General features: G+C 43.8%; 1 protein-coding gene across 4 annotated transcripts in view; it reads left to right on the plus strand.

Annotated features, from left to right (window-relative positions):
• The window catches only part of TMEM63C (transmembrane protein 63C), a 739,018-nt gene that overhangs the window by 134,960 nt on the left and 588,631 nt on the right, over nucleotides 1–15,427 (plus strand). For all 4 annotated transcript variants that reach the window (XM_078659954.1, XM_078659953.1, XM_078659951.1 and 1 more), the window contains one exon: nucleotides 5,992–6,120. The gene's annotated coding sequence lies outside the window, so the exon portion shown is untranslated. The remainder of the gene's footprint in view (nucleotides 1–5,991; nucleotides 6,121–15,427) is intronic.

Consider the following 15,427-nt stretch of genomic DNA (forward strand, 5'->3'; position numbering starts at 1 on the left):
CCTTCTTTGTTCCATCGTTGTAGAAGACTTCTACAGTTCCAGAAGGCCCCCAGGAGGGTAGGCTTCTGGGCCTGGGGAACAGCGAAAGCACAGTGATCGAAGAAAGGTGGTAGCAGCTGCTCATGTAAATGCAAAGTCTAGAGAACATTTTGGTTGCCATACATAGTCTATGGAGAAGAGGGCTAGAATGAGAATAAAAAAAATATTGAGAGGTACAGAGAAGATAAAGAGAAGTGGTTCTAGAAAAATGAGAGAAAGAAGAGTAAATAGAGAGAACAGGAGAGACAGAAAGGGTAAGAAAGACAGATGCAGCAGAAAACAGAAAGAATGAAGTGGGGAAAATAATGAGAGGCAGTGGGGATATAGATTAGGTGAGAAGAGAGAAAGTAAAATAGAGCCTCAAAGACCAACATGAGAGCTAAATACACATGGAGAAAAGGTGATTGGAGACTTTAAGTCATATTTGTATCTTATTATGTTTTAGCCAATACAGCTGGCCCAATGTGATTTCAATGCACACCTTTGCACTTAAGAATCTTAGTGTAAGATCCAAAAATCACCTCGCATTTTGATCTTCCAAATCCTGTTAAGATCTAACTATTTTTAATTGATTCACAGTGCTTTTCAGAATTAGTTTAACTATGTACCCCCTTCTAATTTGTTGCTCTATACTCTTAGTGAGAAGTACTGATGCCTTCCATCTAAATGCATATCAGCCATGTCTAAATTTGCTGTTACAGTCACTGAAAAATACAATATAATTGCTGAGATGTCCAAGTTCTATTATGATGGTGATTCTTCTTTCTAGTGTAAATTTAAATATGGCAGTCTCTTAATTGTTCCATATCATGACACTTGACTTTTCATTGCACCCACAGTAATGCCAAACAATCCCTCTGCAAGTAAATGTTTTCCATTTCTAGTATGCGTGGTAGGTTTTCCATGCTTTCTACATTTGCCACTCAGAAAAGTGCATGTTTGTCCAAGCAATGTTAGGCACATAGAGGGAGCCACCTTGAGTATGTTATGCAAGGAGTCTACTGCACGTGAAAAAGAGGAGAATGCCAGAAGTGGAGGACTCTGTATCATCCAGATGGGAGGTACCATGGAAACCGCATCAAAAAGACAGGTTACCACAGAGCAGGATCCTAGATGCAAACTATTAAACCACCACGCTGAGGCTTAGAGGCAGTGCTGCTGCCTGACCATCTACAGCTGCACTACTTGGATTACGTGTCCTCAACCAAGCCACAGGCCTCAAATGGACCCATCCCAGGCTCACACAATCGCCTATCCTTTGTAATGCCCACCAGTCTTGCTAGTCGATGTCTGACGAAGGGCTTCTTTTGTGCAGCTCCTTTTGTACAACCTGCCTATAACTGCAAGGGGTGTATTCCAGTGCTGGAGCATGTTTCAAGTCCAAGCAGTTTTGACTGGAGCTTTTGTTCAAATGTAATTGAACTATCCATCTTTTGTCACCGCCTTATAGAGAAATTCATTGTAGGAACTTCCCCTGTAAAATAACATTTAAATTCTATTTAGTGATCATGATTGTTGCAGTCCTAAAATGTTTAAAACCCAGTGTTCACCACTAATTTCCCAAAATGTCCCTGATGGATATGCTCAAAGCCCTCTGTAAAGCTATTTTAAATTAGGGGCAAGTTAAATGAAAACTTCACTGCCGAAGTTGGGTGTAATTGTCTTAAAGCTCTGTCTCTTCTGCAGACCAGGTCTAGGTGCCTTTAGTTCATTAACCTCCCAACTGAGTTGGGCATCAGAGATAGTAAGCTAAAATACCAGAGAATTCCCATGTAAGATCATTTGCTGCAAAAATGGTAAACTATCCACAACCTTATCCAATGTAATAACTCAGGTGCACTTGTGTTAGTATTGTCTAGAACACTAATAATTAATGTTGTGTAAAGCACCGACGAACTAGGACTGCTCTAAATCCTTGCTGCCTAAACACAGCGTATTGCGGTTCATTTCATCTCCAAGCTGGCAATGTTCTGGGGTAGCACGGGAGCCTATCTGGTTTGTTGCTGATTGGCTAAAGACCAAGAAAACACTTATTGTTGTGTTACTGGAAATTAGAATGGCAATGTTATCTTACCAATAGACAACAGAGGATTTTTCTTTCAATGAAGCGTATTCTCTCCCTCCCTGAGAAGAAAAATGCACGTAAAAAGTATTGATTATTAGGTCTTGCAGACTGGAATCCGAATTCAGGTCCCTTGGTACCTCAAGACAACAGAGGCACCTAACCTCTTAGGACATGACATCACTGTTGCAAATCACTTTCTGAAGCAAGTGCAAAAGTTCAAAAACTTTAGCGCTCTAAACTCTTTTCTTCCTTCCACTTTACCTGTCCTAAGCCAATCTGGAGACCTAGCAATGGAGAAGGTTTACTGGATAGCTAATTGTATTACTGGTTGAGCATCAACCACAATTCTTCTCAGACTGAAGTCACAAGCAAACCCTAAATGAACCTGTGCTCAACCCTCGGGTAGCTTGGCACAGAACAGACAGGCTAACTCGGAGGTACTGTGTAAAGTATTTGTACAACACTTCAAACGGCAACCCAGTGAAAACACATTACAAAATGAGCCCACAACAGAGTTAAAAAGAATAAAGTATTATTTCATGAATTTAAACAAGTCCAAAATGACAAAAATCCAGCAGTAAAACCCAGAACTCACTTTTTTCTGGAAGACTTGATGATACAAATCTCCTCCAAATTGCTGAGTTAAATAGGAAGAGGATTGTCTATGAATGGAAAGCTTAAAAGGGGTTTCTGTTCTAGTGAACACTTCTCCTCTCTTTATAGTACTTAAGAGAATCTAAACGGCTGAAATTAGATCACCTAAGAAGAAAGCCACAAAGTACATTAGAGGTGACAGTACATTTCTGGATATTCACATCCCAGCCATCTTTCGGTTTCTCACTGTCATTCTAACTTTCATTCATTCTTTGACTTGTACGAGATGAAGTGTGACACTAGCTGACAGGAAACACAGTGACATGGGTGACATGCGGGCTATTAGATAAGATGGGGGATTCACTCAAATGAATGCCCACATTCTCTGGTTTTGACTAGGAGTCCCAGTTTCACTCCTTATAACGATTAATTTGTGTTCACCAGCAAATCGGTGACAGGGTGATTTATGCTTACTCTTATCATTCGAAAGCAATCAACCTGATAGTAGCTTCTGCTAGTTGCTGATTAGCTTGGTTTACCAATTATGGTGAAATATGTAAGTAAAAAAATTAAATTTAAAATATGATCATTAATAATTGATGATGACTTTCCAACAAATCATGATTTGCCCGAAAAGGTCGAAATTGATAATTCCTCACTGGCACATAGGTCTCACACATGGGCCAGTCTCAGTTAGGATTGCTTCAGTTCTTTCACAGATGCACTTGAGACAAAAACCTAAGAATTTTAAACTGGACATGCTTGCAGCACTTACAGCTTTTAAAGCCTAGCTACCCTATTTCAATACAAATTTGCCAGAATCTGTAGTGTGATTAATTTCAGTAGGAGTACGTTTTATGCCCTATTCTGCAAAAAAATCCATTACATACCATTTACAAAATAATGATTCAGTAAAACACCAAAGATGATACTTACAATGGAATGTGATGGAAGAATAGTTGCATTTTTTCTACCTGATAGTCGCATACTGTGGTGTGTAATAGAGGCTGCAATTGACCTTTTGAATGCAAACTATAGCCAAGAGAACCAAACGATTACCATCAGTGCTCAGGGAGCCACAGCCTGAAAGTGTAGCTCAAGCTTCACCCAATCCAGATCCACACTTGCTCGGTTCACGGGGTTTAGTATTGAGCAGTATATCTTGAAATGCACCTTGAAGTCCTAAGAAACCCTTATTATAAGGGTGCAGCCCAACAATTTGTCTTCAATTAATCTACTAAACTCCAAAAACTTAGAACTCATTAAAAAAAATAATGGGCAGTTTGCAATAAAAGAAAATTAAATTCTCAATACCATCTCTAAAGGGCTCATTCTTGAACCTGGTCTTGGTAAAAGATATACAGCTTTAAGCTACTGAAGCTTAATGTAGTGTGTGTGCCTTATTTAATATGCGCATGCCTGTTGGAGCTGGCACGTTTTAGAAAACTTTTTTTATAAAACTTACTTGCCCAGTGGTGATATAGTCGTAGTGAAAGGTCCCTTCAGGATTGGCCAGTCGTTTAGACAGGCCAAACTAAGCATAAGTGCAATTGCACACACACAGGCCTACAGTGGCAGGCACGACACATGTTTAAAAACCTCAAATGTGAGGGGAAATTTGTGTGTCACCCGTTGATTCTCCCATTGATGTTCCTACCTCCCCGTGATTGTTCTATAACTATATACCCTGTTCCCTGCTTCCCCCCACCCCTTCCCTCTCTTGATGTGATGGTGTGCAATAGGGGAGAGTGTCTCCTCCGTACTATGTCTTTATTTTTGATGCCTTGTCTTAAAAAAAAGAAATATAAAAAAAAAAAAAACTTCAATGTGCAAGTGCGCACAGACAGGCCGATAAACCGATAAAAATACTTGTGATATGTTTCTTTATAACTGACCAGTGTGTCTAAGTATTGACTAAAATCTGGATTCACACAACTGATGCAAACCATGAGCGCCTGTTTCACAATCCCGAAATAAGGGAGCAGTTTCAGTAGTATGGCTTCTTCAGAAGTATCCATCAATGGCAGGCTTGAAGCATGTTTAAAACATCAGGTAAGTACCAATTCCTAATGTGTGTAGAAGGGCATGCACACTTTCACACTACGTTTACAGTGGGAAAGTGCCCATAGCCCTAAGGCCACTAAAATAGAATCCGCAAACCCCTGGTGTTGTCCCATGGGATGAGTCCACCACCTAGGTAGGAGGAACCCTCATGGGGGTTCCTCACTACCTGGGCAGGGAACACCTATGTGCACCTGCCCTGCCTTTCACCTACCACTTGCTCTTCCTCTCTGGGCTTACCCTAATGGTGCTCTAGTGGTAGTGTAAAGCCCACTAAGGGTTGGCTAATGAGTTAAAAATGTCAACCCGAGCATAGTAGTAACTGCACACCCACAGGCTTGCAATTACAGGCTTGATAAATGTTTGAAAGGCTATTCTGGTGGGTGGCACAATCGGTGCTGCATCCCACCATTAACTAGTGCAGTACCTGCCTCGAGTGAGTATGTGGTGTAATTTGTTACAGGGTATTCACAGGTATCGCACCTAAACTAATCAATTAAGCACCACTTCCTAGCATGGGTAGGAGGGGCATGCAAGCTCTCACATTGCATTACAGTGAGAAAGCGCCCAGATTCCAAAGGCCACGAAAAGAGAATCCGCAAAAACCAGGAGGAAAAAAAGCAAAACTTTTTAGTGGAATCCCCTAAGAATGGCCATGTTTTGTGTTGAAAGGGTCTTTAAACAATGTTGCAGAAAGAGAATGTGCTATGTAAATGATCAAGGGTTCGCAAGGACTAGAGCAGTCTTCTAGGTGTAAGTAGGGCAAACGACCTCCTGAGAGTCCATCCTGTATTATTCGGAGATGTGAGAGGGGCAGGTGGGGACGGGGGAGAGGAGGGCGATATCAACAATTGATAAGCCAATGCATGTATGTGGATCGAATTGATCTACAGTTACTGTCCAATATAATTATGGATGAAGGATCCCTGTTAAATGGATTCGATATGTAGAAATGTTCTCTGTGGCCTTACTTGATACATTACGGTTTACCTGTTAAGAAATAATAAAACATGTTTACAAAAAAAAGAAATGTAAGTTATCAAGGGAATGTTTCATTATATTGTAAGGTCTGGAGAAGGATGTCTTGAAGAACAGGGCAAAATCAATGGATGCTGGAAAGTGTAGAGACATTTGTCCTTGTCCTGGACACTGATGCCTGACAAACAGAGCAGGGAGACTACACTGATATCTTTCCGTTTTAGTGCTTTGACTGTTTACAATTTTTCTTGCAGGTTGTCTCAGCTAGCACCACCACACAGAAGACGTCTTCTGCTCTGCTCCCCTGGCACTATCTCATGTAGACATTTTACACAAAGAATGAAGACGATGGCATTTTAAACAAACTTCACCCATATCCATTGGTAAATATTACATTTTAAACTTAGTTTTGTGGTATGTTATATGTTTTACAATATTCTGAGCATTTGCATGAAACGTTGCAACTATGTGATTGTTCCCAAGAGGTTTGATGTATCTGAACATCATGTCCTTCGTTGAACAAAGTGTTTGGTTGATATTGTAGCTTGGTATGCCTTCTATTGTTTAAAGGCGAGTCCGATTGAATTGCTGCTGGTCAAGGTTGGAGAAGTATTTTTTTGTGATGGATTATATACAGTAGCAGCTGGCTTGATCCGGTAATGGATCTGTGAAGAGCATTATGTGGATGGGTGTGCGCGCCAAACAACCCCACTGGTTGTTTTGATCTGCAGTTGGTTATGTTTCAAGGCATCCTTATCCATTATGCCATTCTATCTGCGTTTGGGTGTATGATGTTTGTTAACCTCCTCACAACAGTTGATATCTACATTTCTGGGCAGAGACCGATATGTCAATATACCTTGAGTGCATGTACCGATGCTTAGCCAGCAATGTAGCTTGGATACATGCTGAGTGTGTGATGGCGGTGAGGTTGCGTCTAATGTGTACTCTTGTTGTCAAGTGAGGTGCGAGTGTAACTTGATCTGGATGTGCCATTGAGGGAACAGACACTAAACAAACTGAAGACATGGATCCATTTTGTGAACATGATAGTGCCAGTTGGTGATGTGTTCTGTTTTGTAGGATGATGCTTAAGTATTGCTTAAATCTGAATGTGCCTTTGATGTGGCAAATGTTTAGCCAACGATATAGCTTGGGCCTTTGTTATGTGCATGTTGGAACCAGAGGTTGTATCTAGTGAGTCATGTTGGTGTGATGGACTTATTGAATGACTGGTTGTCTTGCGAGCAGTAAAAAACACACTGCAAGCCTCACAGATCTATAACAGTAATTTAGGGAAGTTCAAGGTATTAATGGCAGACAATAGTATGTATTGAAAGAGTGCAGCCACTGCCAGATCTCCTGGCAGTGGCTGCACTCTCTTAAGACGAGGTGCATTAAGGTAAGGAAACCTGGCATGCGGGACCAACCTACCTGGCAGGGGTGCCAGGGAACTATGCCCTCTGGGGATGCATCTGCTGCAGAGCTCTTCATCTGGTTCCAGGAAGGCAACGAAAAGTATATCTGAAAGTTTACAGTGCAAATGTACGAACCTCCCGTGCGATCAGCTGAATCTTGGTGAAGGATATGGAAATATAAACTAAGAGAGTGAGAGAAGAGTAATGAGAGGTGTTGGGAGGTGGACAGACTGAAGAGAGATCAAGGGTGATGAAGTAAGGAGGAGAGAGAAATGAGATGCAGAAAGAAAGACTGCGGAAAGAGGAGGAAAGGGTAAAAGTAAAAGTTAAAAAGTGGCAAGTGGAACAGAGAAGGAATTGTAACGAGTAGGGAGAGTAGGCAGATGAGAATAGAGGGATTGCAGGGAGATGAGAAGGGAAGCAAGAGGGGTAAGAGGAATAAGAGCCTGAAGAGGAAGGTATAGGATAATGATATTAAAGGTTAGGGAGAGAGGCGCCTGTTACAGAAGTAAAAAGGCAGAATATTGTTCCATCACCTATACACCAAAGATGTCGCTTGGTGGCATAAACCAAACTAAAATGTCACTGTCCGGATCAAGGGTTATTGGGAGCAAATGAGCATGAAGGTGTAAAGTACCGAGTACCTGGACGTTGCAACTATGTGTATGGTCCCAAGGGGCTTGGGGTGTCTGAACATCATGTCCTTTCTTGAACAAAGTGTTTGGTTGATATTGTAGCTTGGTGTGCTTTCCATTGTTTAAAGGCGAGTCCGATTGAATTGCTGCTGGTCAAGGTTGGGGAAGTATTATTTTTGTGATGGATTATATACAGTAGCAGCTGGCTTGATCCTGTAATGGATCTGTGAAGAGCATTATGTGGATGGGTGTGCGCCAAACAACCCCACTGGTTGTTTTGATCGGCAGTTGGTTATGTTTCAAGGCATCCTTATCCATTATGCCATTCTATCTGCGTTTGGGTGTATGATGTTTGTTAACCTCCTCACAACAGTTGATATCTACATTTCTGGGCAGAGACCGATATGTCAATATACCTTGAGTGCATGTACCGATGCTTAGCCAGCTATGTGGCTTGGATACATGCTGAGTGTGTGATGGCGGTGAGGTTGCGTCTAATGTGTACTCTTGTTGTCTAGTGAGGTGCGAGTGTAACTTGATCTGGATGTGCCATTGAGGGAACAGACACTTAACAAACTGAAGACATGGAGCCAGTAGAGTGGAATGATTAGATGCATGAGAAGAGTTTTGGGAAAAGAATAGGCTTGGCCGTGAAATTGCACTTTGCGTAGCATGCTGAGTTCTGCAAAACTCTGCCCAGCTGAGGTTTTTCCTTGCTCGCCAACGTTGTTTGCGAGTGTGCGTAAGGAAAATCGTACTCCAGACCACCTTCCGGTGAGATTTCTCAACATGGGCGGTCAGGAATGGTCGCTACCACTCGCATTGAGAAACCTTCCGTTCGCATTGAAGAATCTGCCACTCGAATAGAACATCTACTCGAGCGAGAGAAAGAAGCAGCGCCCTCTTGCACTGCGCATGGTGCAGTTCATACTGATTTTAAAGCTCGGGACACACAGCGTAAAAAATCAGCACGAATGGTGTGACACAATGCACTCCACTGCTTGCGGAACTCTGCACAAACTCTACCCAGGCCTAGAAAAGAAGCAGGGCTGTAGAGTCTTCCTAGCTTACCATTTACCCTGCCATTTATGGCAAGAAGTGCTGTCCCCTTGCCATAACCAAAGTATCCTACAACTATCCTACTTCACTATCCCTCCATGGCATGTCCCGATTCCACGTGACCATTCCCGCTTTGTTCTTCTATATGATCATAGACATCTGCTGTGTCTCACGCTGTCTATATAATGTCCATATGTAATGCCTTGAAGTCAGGTCATATGTTCTCTCAAGAGAGATTCAACAAAATGACTACAGTCAGAACTGCATGGTAAAATGTCGACTGTAAAGAGGCCAATACTTTAAAATGACATGCCTAACTGGACAGGCGGCTACTTCCAGCACTCCTTTGAATTGGACCGTCTGGGGGACGCCCCAAACAATGTCATTCTCAAGGGTCCATCTTTTCCATGAGTCTTTGAGTGAGGGTGTGTGAAATTTGTTTCTTTTTGTGTAATTATGTGAAATTTTAGGGAAATTAGTTGAGAGTCAAAATCTGCCATTTTGAGCTATAATTTGGTGTGACGTATGGCCTTGTGTCCGCTTTGCACTTAAAAAAAAGTGCTAAATCATACATAAAACAAAAGAAGCAGCTGGTGCAAAAAAACTGAATGTCACCTTTGTGTACTTCAAAACCTGTAACGACTATATATATATTTTTTATGAGAAAATCCAGCCTGAAAATGGCTACTAAAAAAGCAATGGCCGAAAGATGGACAGTACATTACATTCCTTTAACTTCCATAGCTTCCAGAGTCTGATACTTTTATTTGTTGCTAGCACTTCACATAAGGTCATAATAGACCCTTCCAACTCATTTTATACATATAATTACTCGGGCATTACATAATCCAGATACAAAATATGCAATAACTAGTTAGCACGGATTTTGAGTTATAACAGAGCATTGATTTAAATACTTAAGGCTGTAATTAATCAACTAAGGACAATTGGGGTTCAAATGCATCTGATCTGGGTATAGTCCTCTCGTTCTCTGGCTTCATTGCCTTACCAATGTTCTGTGTTTGTTAAAATCAATTAAAAAAAATTGCAAATGTCAGCCTTTGTAATGTATCACAAATTGTTTGCATCTCGCCCTCCTTTGCCTATTTCGCATGCAAGGGTCATGTTGACTTTACTGCTGCAATGATGTACATCTGCTGTTCAAGTGACTCAATAATCCTTACACCACTGCATCAGCTATCACACTTTAATATCGGCTGTAAATCCAAGTTTAACTGTGCCGCAACAAACTAAGCAGAAGTCAGAAGTGGGCGGGACTGCAGACGGATTACTTTCAGAGAGCGGAGCACTTTCTGTTCTCAATGGTTCGCTGATTCCAAAAATGATCTGCATTGATCTACCTCCTTGATAAAGCGCCGTTCCCTTATTTCCTCTTACCTAAGGGCCTGTTGTAGTTTTTCATCTCCTTCGGTGTTTCACTCTGTTCACTCACCTGGCAAGAGATCATCTACAAAAGGTGATTGGGTCATTTGTCATGGGGGTCAGTTGCATATGGTATAGGGGTTGGGTGAAATTCTTGAATTTTAATCCCCACCACTCCTCCATTTCAGGTGAGGATCCTGCTAGGTTCCTAGAGGAATGGAAGTTCTGGAATGGCTCCAGTTTCTTTGAATTAGTGGTTAACTATATAGTCAATCGCACTGTGATTGGTGGACAGCTGGACCTAGGTTTTTTGTAAGTATATGGTATATGCATACAGAGAATCCAGCCCAAAGCCTGCAGCATGTGTTACATGTTCAAAGAAAAAAAATACAGTCCTCCCGTGATTGAAGCTGAAGCTGTATTTTTAAGTCTAAACATGCACTGTTAGTGTATCTTTATATAGTGGTCTTTAAAAAAGGTGCATCTTCAGTTGTTCCCTAAACTGGAGCAGGATTGTGGCGGTCCTGATGAATTCATGGATGTTGTTTTAGTTTCGGGGTACATAGATGAAGGTCTGTGCTTGCTTTTTTCTTTTTTTAACATGTTATCTGGTCTGACAGTCTCCTGACTGCAAGTGAGCTTGGAGTCAGCTGAGATTATGAACTTGTCAGCTAGATGGACAGGGGTGCGGATTGCGATTGCTTAGTAGATGGTGCACCTGGTTTTGAAGATGTTGCGTGGTGGCAAGGGTTGCGGGTGGAGTTCAATCAGGTGATTGTGATGTGGTCCTCTTTCTTCAGGACCATGATGTATCTTGCTGTATGTAGAGTACCCTTAATGTTGGAGTCAGTGTGGATTTTGGGCATGCCATGGAGCAGGGCACTGTCACCATCCAGATGCGACATTGAGGTCAGAAACAGCGATTCAGAAGTCGCTCTCTTGGAGAAGTTGTTTGCTTTCTTTAGTACACCGAGCTGGAGTCAGGCTCTCTTAGTTTTCTCAGTGTTGTGTTCTTGCTTCCTCAAACAAACACAAAGGTGATGGGAGGATTGCTTGCAATAAGTCTAACCACTGGCAGTCATTCGGGTAGCATTCCAACCCATTGTTTTTTTGCCTACTGTGCCACCTCAGTTTGGACCCAGCCATATGCAAATCGGTCTTTACCGTGTTCCATTCTCATCAGTCTGCCCGAACTGCCAGGTCAGGTCCTTACTAAACCAGAACACAAGCAACCCAAGCCCGGTTTCACCCTGACAAGTCTATGCTACCACAAGAGAAAAGGAGGCAGTGCTAATGTTTGTGCTTTTTTTATGTTGTGCTAGGTGCTGTTTGAGATTACTCTAGAGCTGCTCTAAGTGATGTTCATTCCCCTATGCATTTGGACTCCTCCCACTCCGAACTTCTCCCTGGTGTCCTACTACATTTTTTTTCTTTTTATGCCTTAATCTCGGTCAAGTTCATACTCCCCACCGCCCTCTGCCCATGTGTTCCCCTTTCCTACTTCCTATTCTTTCCTTATCTACCTCTTGGCTAAGCCGACACAATCTCTTTCCTGTTTTCCAGATCACGTCCATTCTGCCTTCACTTGCCCTGTGTGTAGAGCTGCATAAACAACCCCTCCAGCTCTGAGGTCTGCCTCACTAGCCAACTGGTTATTTTTGGGGCAAGGATGCATTGCGAACAACAACCACTTGCGTTTTCTTTTTCCTATACGTTCGCAGAAAATGTTTATAGCAAGTAGTGCTATTTGCAGTAAATTTGTTGCCACGAATGGCATGCGAATTGGCTTAATGGCGTAATTCCACGCAATGCAACATTTCCGAAATTAAGTGAGTTTATTCAAGCTTAATTTACATTTCATCTAGGCCTACATCTTTCCCATCCTCCTCTCATTGTCTCCTTCTCTTTCTTTCCCCATGAGTTTGTGCCTTTCCCCAGGGACCAGTACACCTGCAACTCTTTTTGGTGCCGCATCTACGTTGGCACTGGGACCCAGGACTCTGAGGGGCCCCTCCATCCTGATTATGACTCTTTAACTTCCCACCGGGTGAGGGGTGGCATGCCTTGCTTTCGTTGGGGACCCGCTGCTCTTGCTACGCCTCTGCCTTTCTCTTTGCTTTCTCAGTTCTCATCTTTCACTTTCTCATTCTTTCTTTTAGGTCTCTTCTTTATGCCACCCATCCCTCTCCCCTGTCTTTTCTATCCACCCCAGAGGACCCACCGAAGATTTATCATCTATCACTTCCTCCATCCTTTAAATTGCGTTTATTTGATTTTATGAAGCGAGAAAAGGAACCTGAGGATGATTGTTGCATGAACCCCGTGGGGCAGGATCAATAATTCATCTTGTATCAGTCGACAGCCGCACTGTGCCCCCTCCCATCACACACATCGACCAGGCTTCCTTAGAACATTTATTCCTGTTAAGTGCCGGGAAAATGCAAGGTAGGCGCAGGCTGCTCTGCAGCAGACCTTCCCTTATATTGTAGTCCTTCCCATCCGGTCCTCTCTCAATGCTATACACCGACTCTTCAATGCACAGAATGCACAGTTCTCTCTTGCCTTGCGCTTCAAACTGCAGCCCCTGAGCACATTGCAGCAGGCCTTCTTTGCACTTGGCAGCAGGGGCGTAGCTTAGTCCTGGAGATTCGGCGGGTTTGAATTTAAAGTTTCCCACCTAAAAAAGCAGTGGGCCTCGTGATGAATGGATGAGGTGACCAAGGCTCGGGATGGACAGTTCCCATGAGGCTCAGGTTGAATACTGATTTGCGTCAACTGGGCCTCTGGAGTCGATTTAGAGTTTGGCAGACAGGTACTCCATTGCGAGTACCCTCTCCACCAAATCAAGCTCTGTCTGCCCAATTTTGAGCCGGGCAGATCGCAAGTTTTACGCTGATGGAGTAAAGTTTCTCCAGTCAGTGAAAAACTTCCTGCAACAGCCCGATGGGGTAGGTGCATCGTAGGTAAGCTACCTGACTGCTGCCCTATTTAGAGTGGATGGTCGGATACATTTTTTTCTTTTACTGTCCATCTCACCCAAGAATATTATTATATATTTTTTTTTTTAACCCCTTCGACGCTCATGACGAGCTGGGCTCGTCATGCAGTAGCCTCCTGCTACGCTGATGACGAGCCCAGCTCGTCATGAATAGTGGTATCTGTTGAATCCCAGCACAGGAGAAAAATCCCCATAGCGTTCAAGGTGTTAAGCAAACTCCTGCTTTGGTAGTTTGTTTTCGTAAAAATAAAAGACTTTGGAAAAGTTTGAAGGCCAGCTGTCATGTTTCACAGAGCGGTTGTCAAACATTTCCAACGTTGACTGGAACCGACATGACGGTGGCTCCTGCCAATGTATAGAGATGACTGTGGGCCATCTCTAAACTTGGCAGATGGAGTAAAAGCAGTAGAGTTCCCCAACACCCTGCCTACCTTTACTCTGTCTGCCGACCCCTAAATCGGGCCCTCTGTCTACAGTGGCACAGAGAGAGAAAACAATGGTTTGCAATGCTACCCTAAAGGATTGCTAGTGCTTAGACCATGTGCAAGCATTCATCCCGTCACCGTTTTGATATTCGATTGGAAGTAACATACGTTGAAACTGGAGAGTGACATAGCATGGTTGTATGACAGAACGAATCCCAAACCACGCATGTCTTAACAATGTTGTCCTAACAATGACTGCGTCTTTACCACACATGCCTTTACAACAAATTTAGTTAAAGGAGGGCTTCTGTGGGTGCAGATTTTCAACTTTTTTGGTGGACCAGTCACTGTACATATTTATGTTCCTGATCCAAAAATAGAGCAATTTAAAACCTTAAAGTGAAACCAGGATGATGAGCAAAATGGGCACAGACATATTAGACCCGACTCTAAGTGCCCCAGACTCGAGTACCAAGTCAAAAATCAACTTTCTTCAGGGGTGTTACACTCCAAACACCACCCCCGTGAAATTACATCCCTGCTTGGCAGCTCTCCATGGCTACTCTCCTCCTTCCTGTGAGCAATTATCATCTTACACTGAATCACTGCAGGGATTGCTCAGCTCTCCTGCACACCGCACAGCGTCCTATCGCATTACAGCAGGCCTTCCCTGCATCTTGGGCTTCCCGAATGCACCCTCCTGCAACCAAGGTTAGCTCTACCGAACATTGTACTGCAACCTTCTGACATTGCAACAAGCCTTGCTGCAGGATGCAAGTACCGTGGGACACCGCTTCTGCCCAGAGTTATGAACTGCATGCCCTATGCACTGCAGAGAATGTACGTCCTTCCTGCACACAGCACTGCGCCCATATCAGACTGAAGTGTGCCCACTGCACAGCGCTCTGTGGTTGCCCCTTATGGCAGACTGCCGGGCCCCGGGGGAAGCACAGTCGCAGACTAGTCTTCCCCCGGGGTCTTTCGCGCAGGATAGGACAGGCAGGGGAAGGGGAGGAGTTAGGGGGTGGGTATATAGGCGCAGGGGAGGAAGGGAACTTCCTCTTCCTGCGCCTGGCACCATCGGGAGGGTAGAAAGAAAGGCCACCCACCCACCCGGCAGTTGGAGGTGCGGTTTTGTGTTGGTCCATGGCGTTGCCAGTTTAGGCCAGAGCTGCTTTAGGCGGTACTTTGAAGGGACAGGGGGGTCAAGAGCGGGCACACCCATCCCTTGGGGGGGGGGTGGGGGGAGTTCGAATGGCGGATAGAGGCATGACTGGAAGGACGCAAGGAGCGGGCTGGATGACAAGTGATTGATGGGCAGGAATAAGGTATGGTATGGAGCTTGTAGGGGTTTGTGATGAGGTGGAACGGGTGAAACGAATGAGAGGGGAGTGTGAGTGGGGGTTTGAGGTTATTTACCTGTTGATTGTTATGTATAGATTACGCAGCCTGGTCTAATAAAATGTCCTTTTACGCGTGGTCTGTTTATTGCGCGAAGCAATGTCACTGCACCCCTCACTGCATTCCTATAGCACTGCTGCAGGTCTTTCCTGCACGTTGAATTGAGTGTGGGTGCCTGATTGGTGGTCAGACTGGTCGGAGGTGAACGCAGCTTCTGAGGGCCGCTGCTGGTGTGACGCAGCGGGATGGGGGAGCTGAGTTGATCAAGTGACACTGTGTGGGGAAAAGAAATACAAGATCCGCCGCCCCTGCTACGGTTGCGAGGTGATTGTCCTGACCTGGGTGTAGACCTGTCCCCGGGGCAGGAAGTG

The sequence above is a fragment of the Lissotriton helveticus genome, chromosome 9 (genome assembly GCF_964261635.1).
Source record: "Lissotriton helveticus chromosome 9, aLisHel1.1, whole genome shotgun sequence".
Classification (NCBI taxonomy): domain Eukaryota; kingdom Metazoa; phylum Chordata; class Amphibia; order Caudata; family Salamandridae; genus Lissotriton; species Lissotriton helveticus.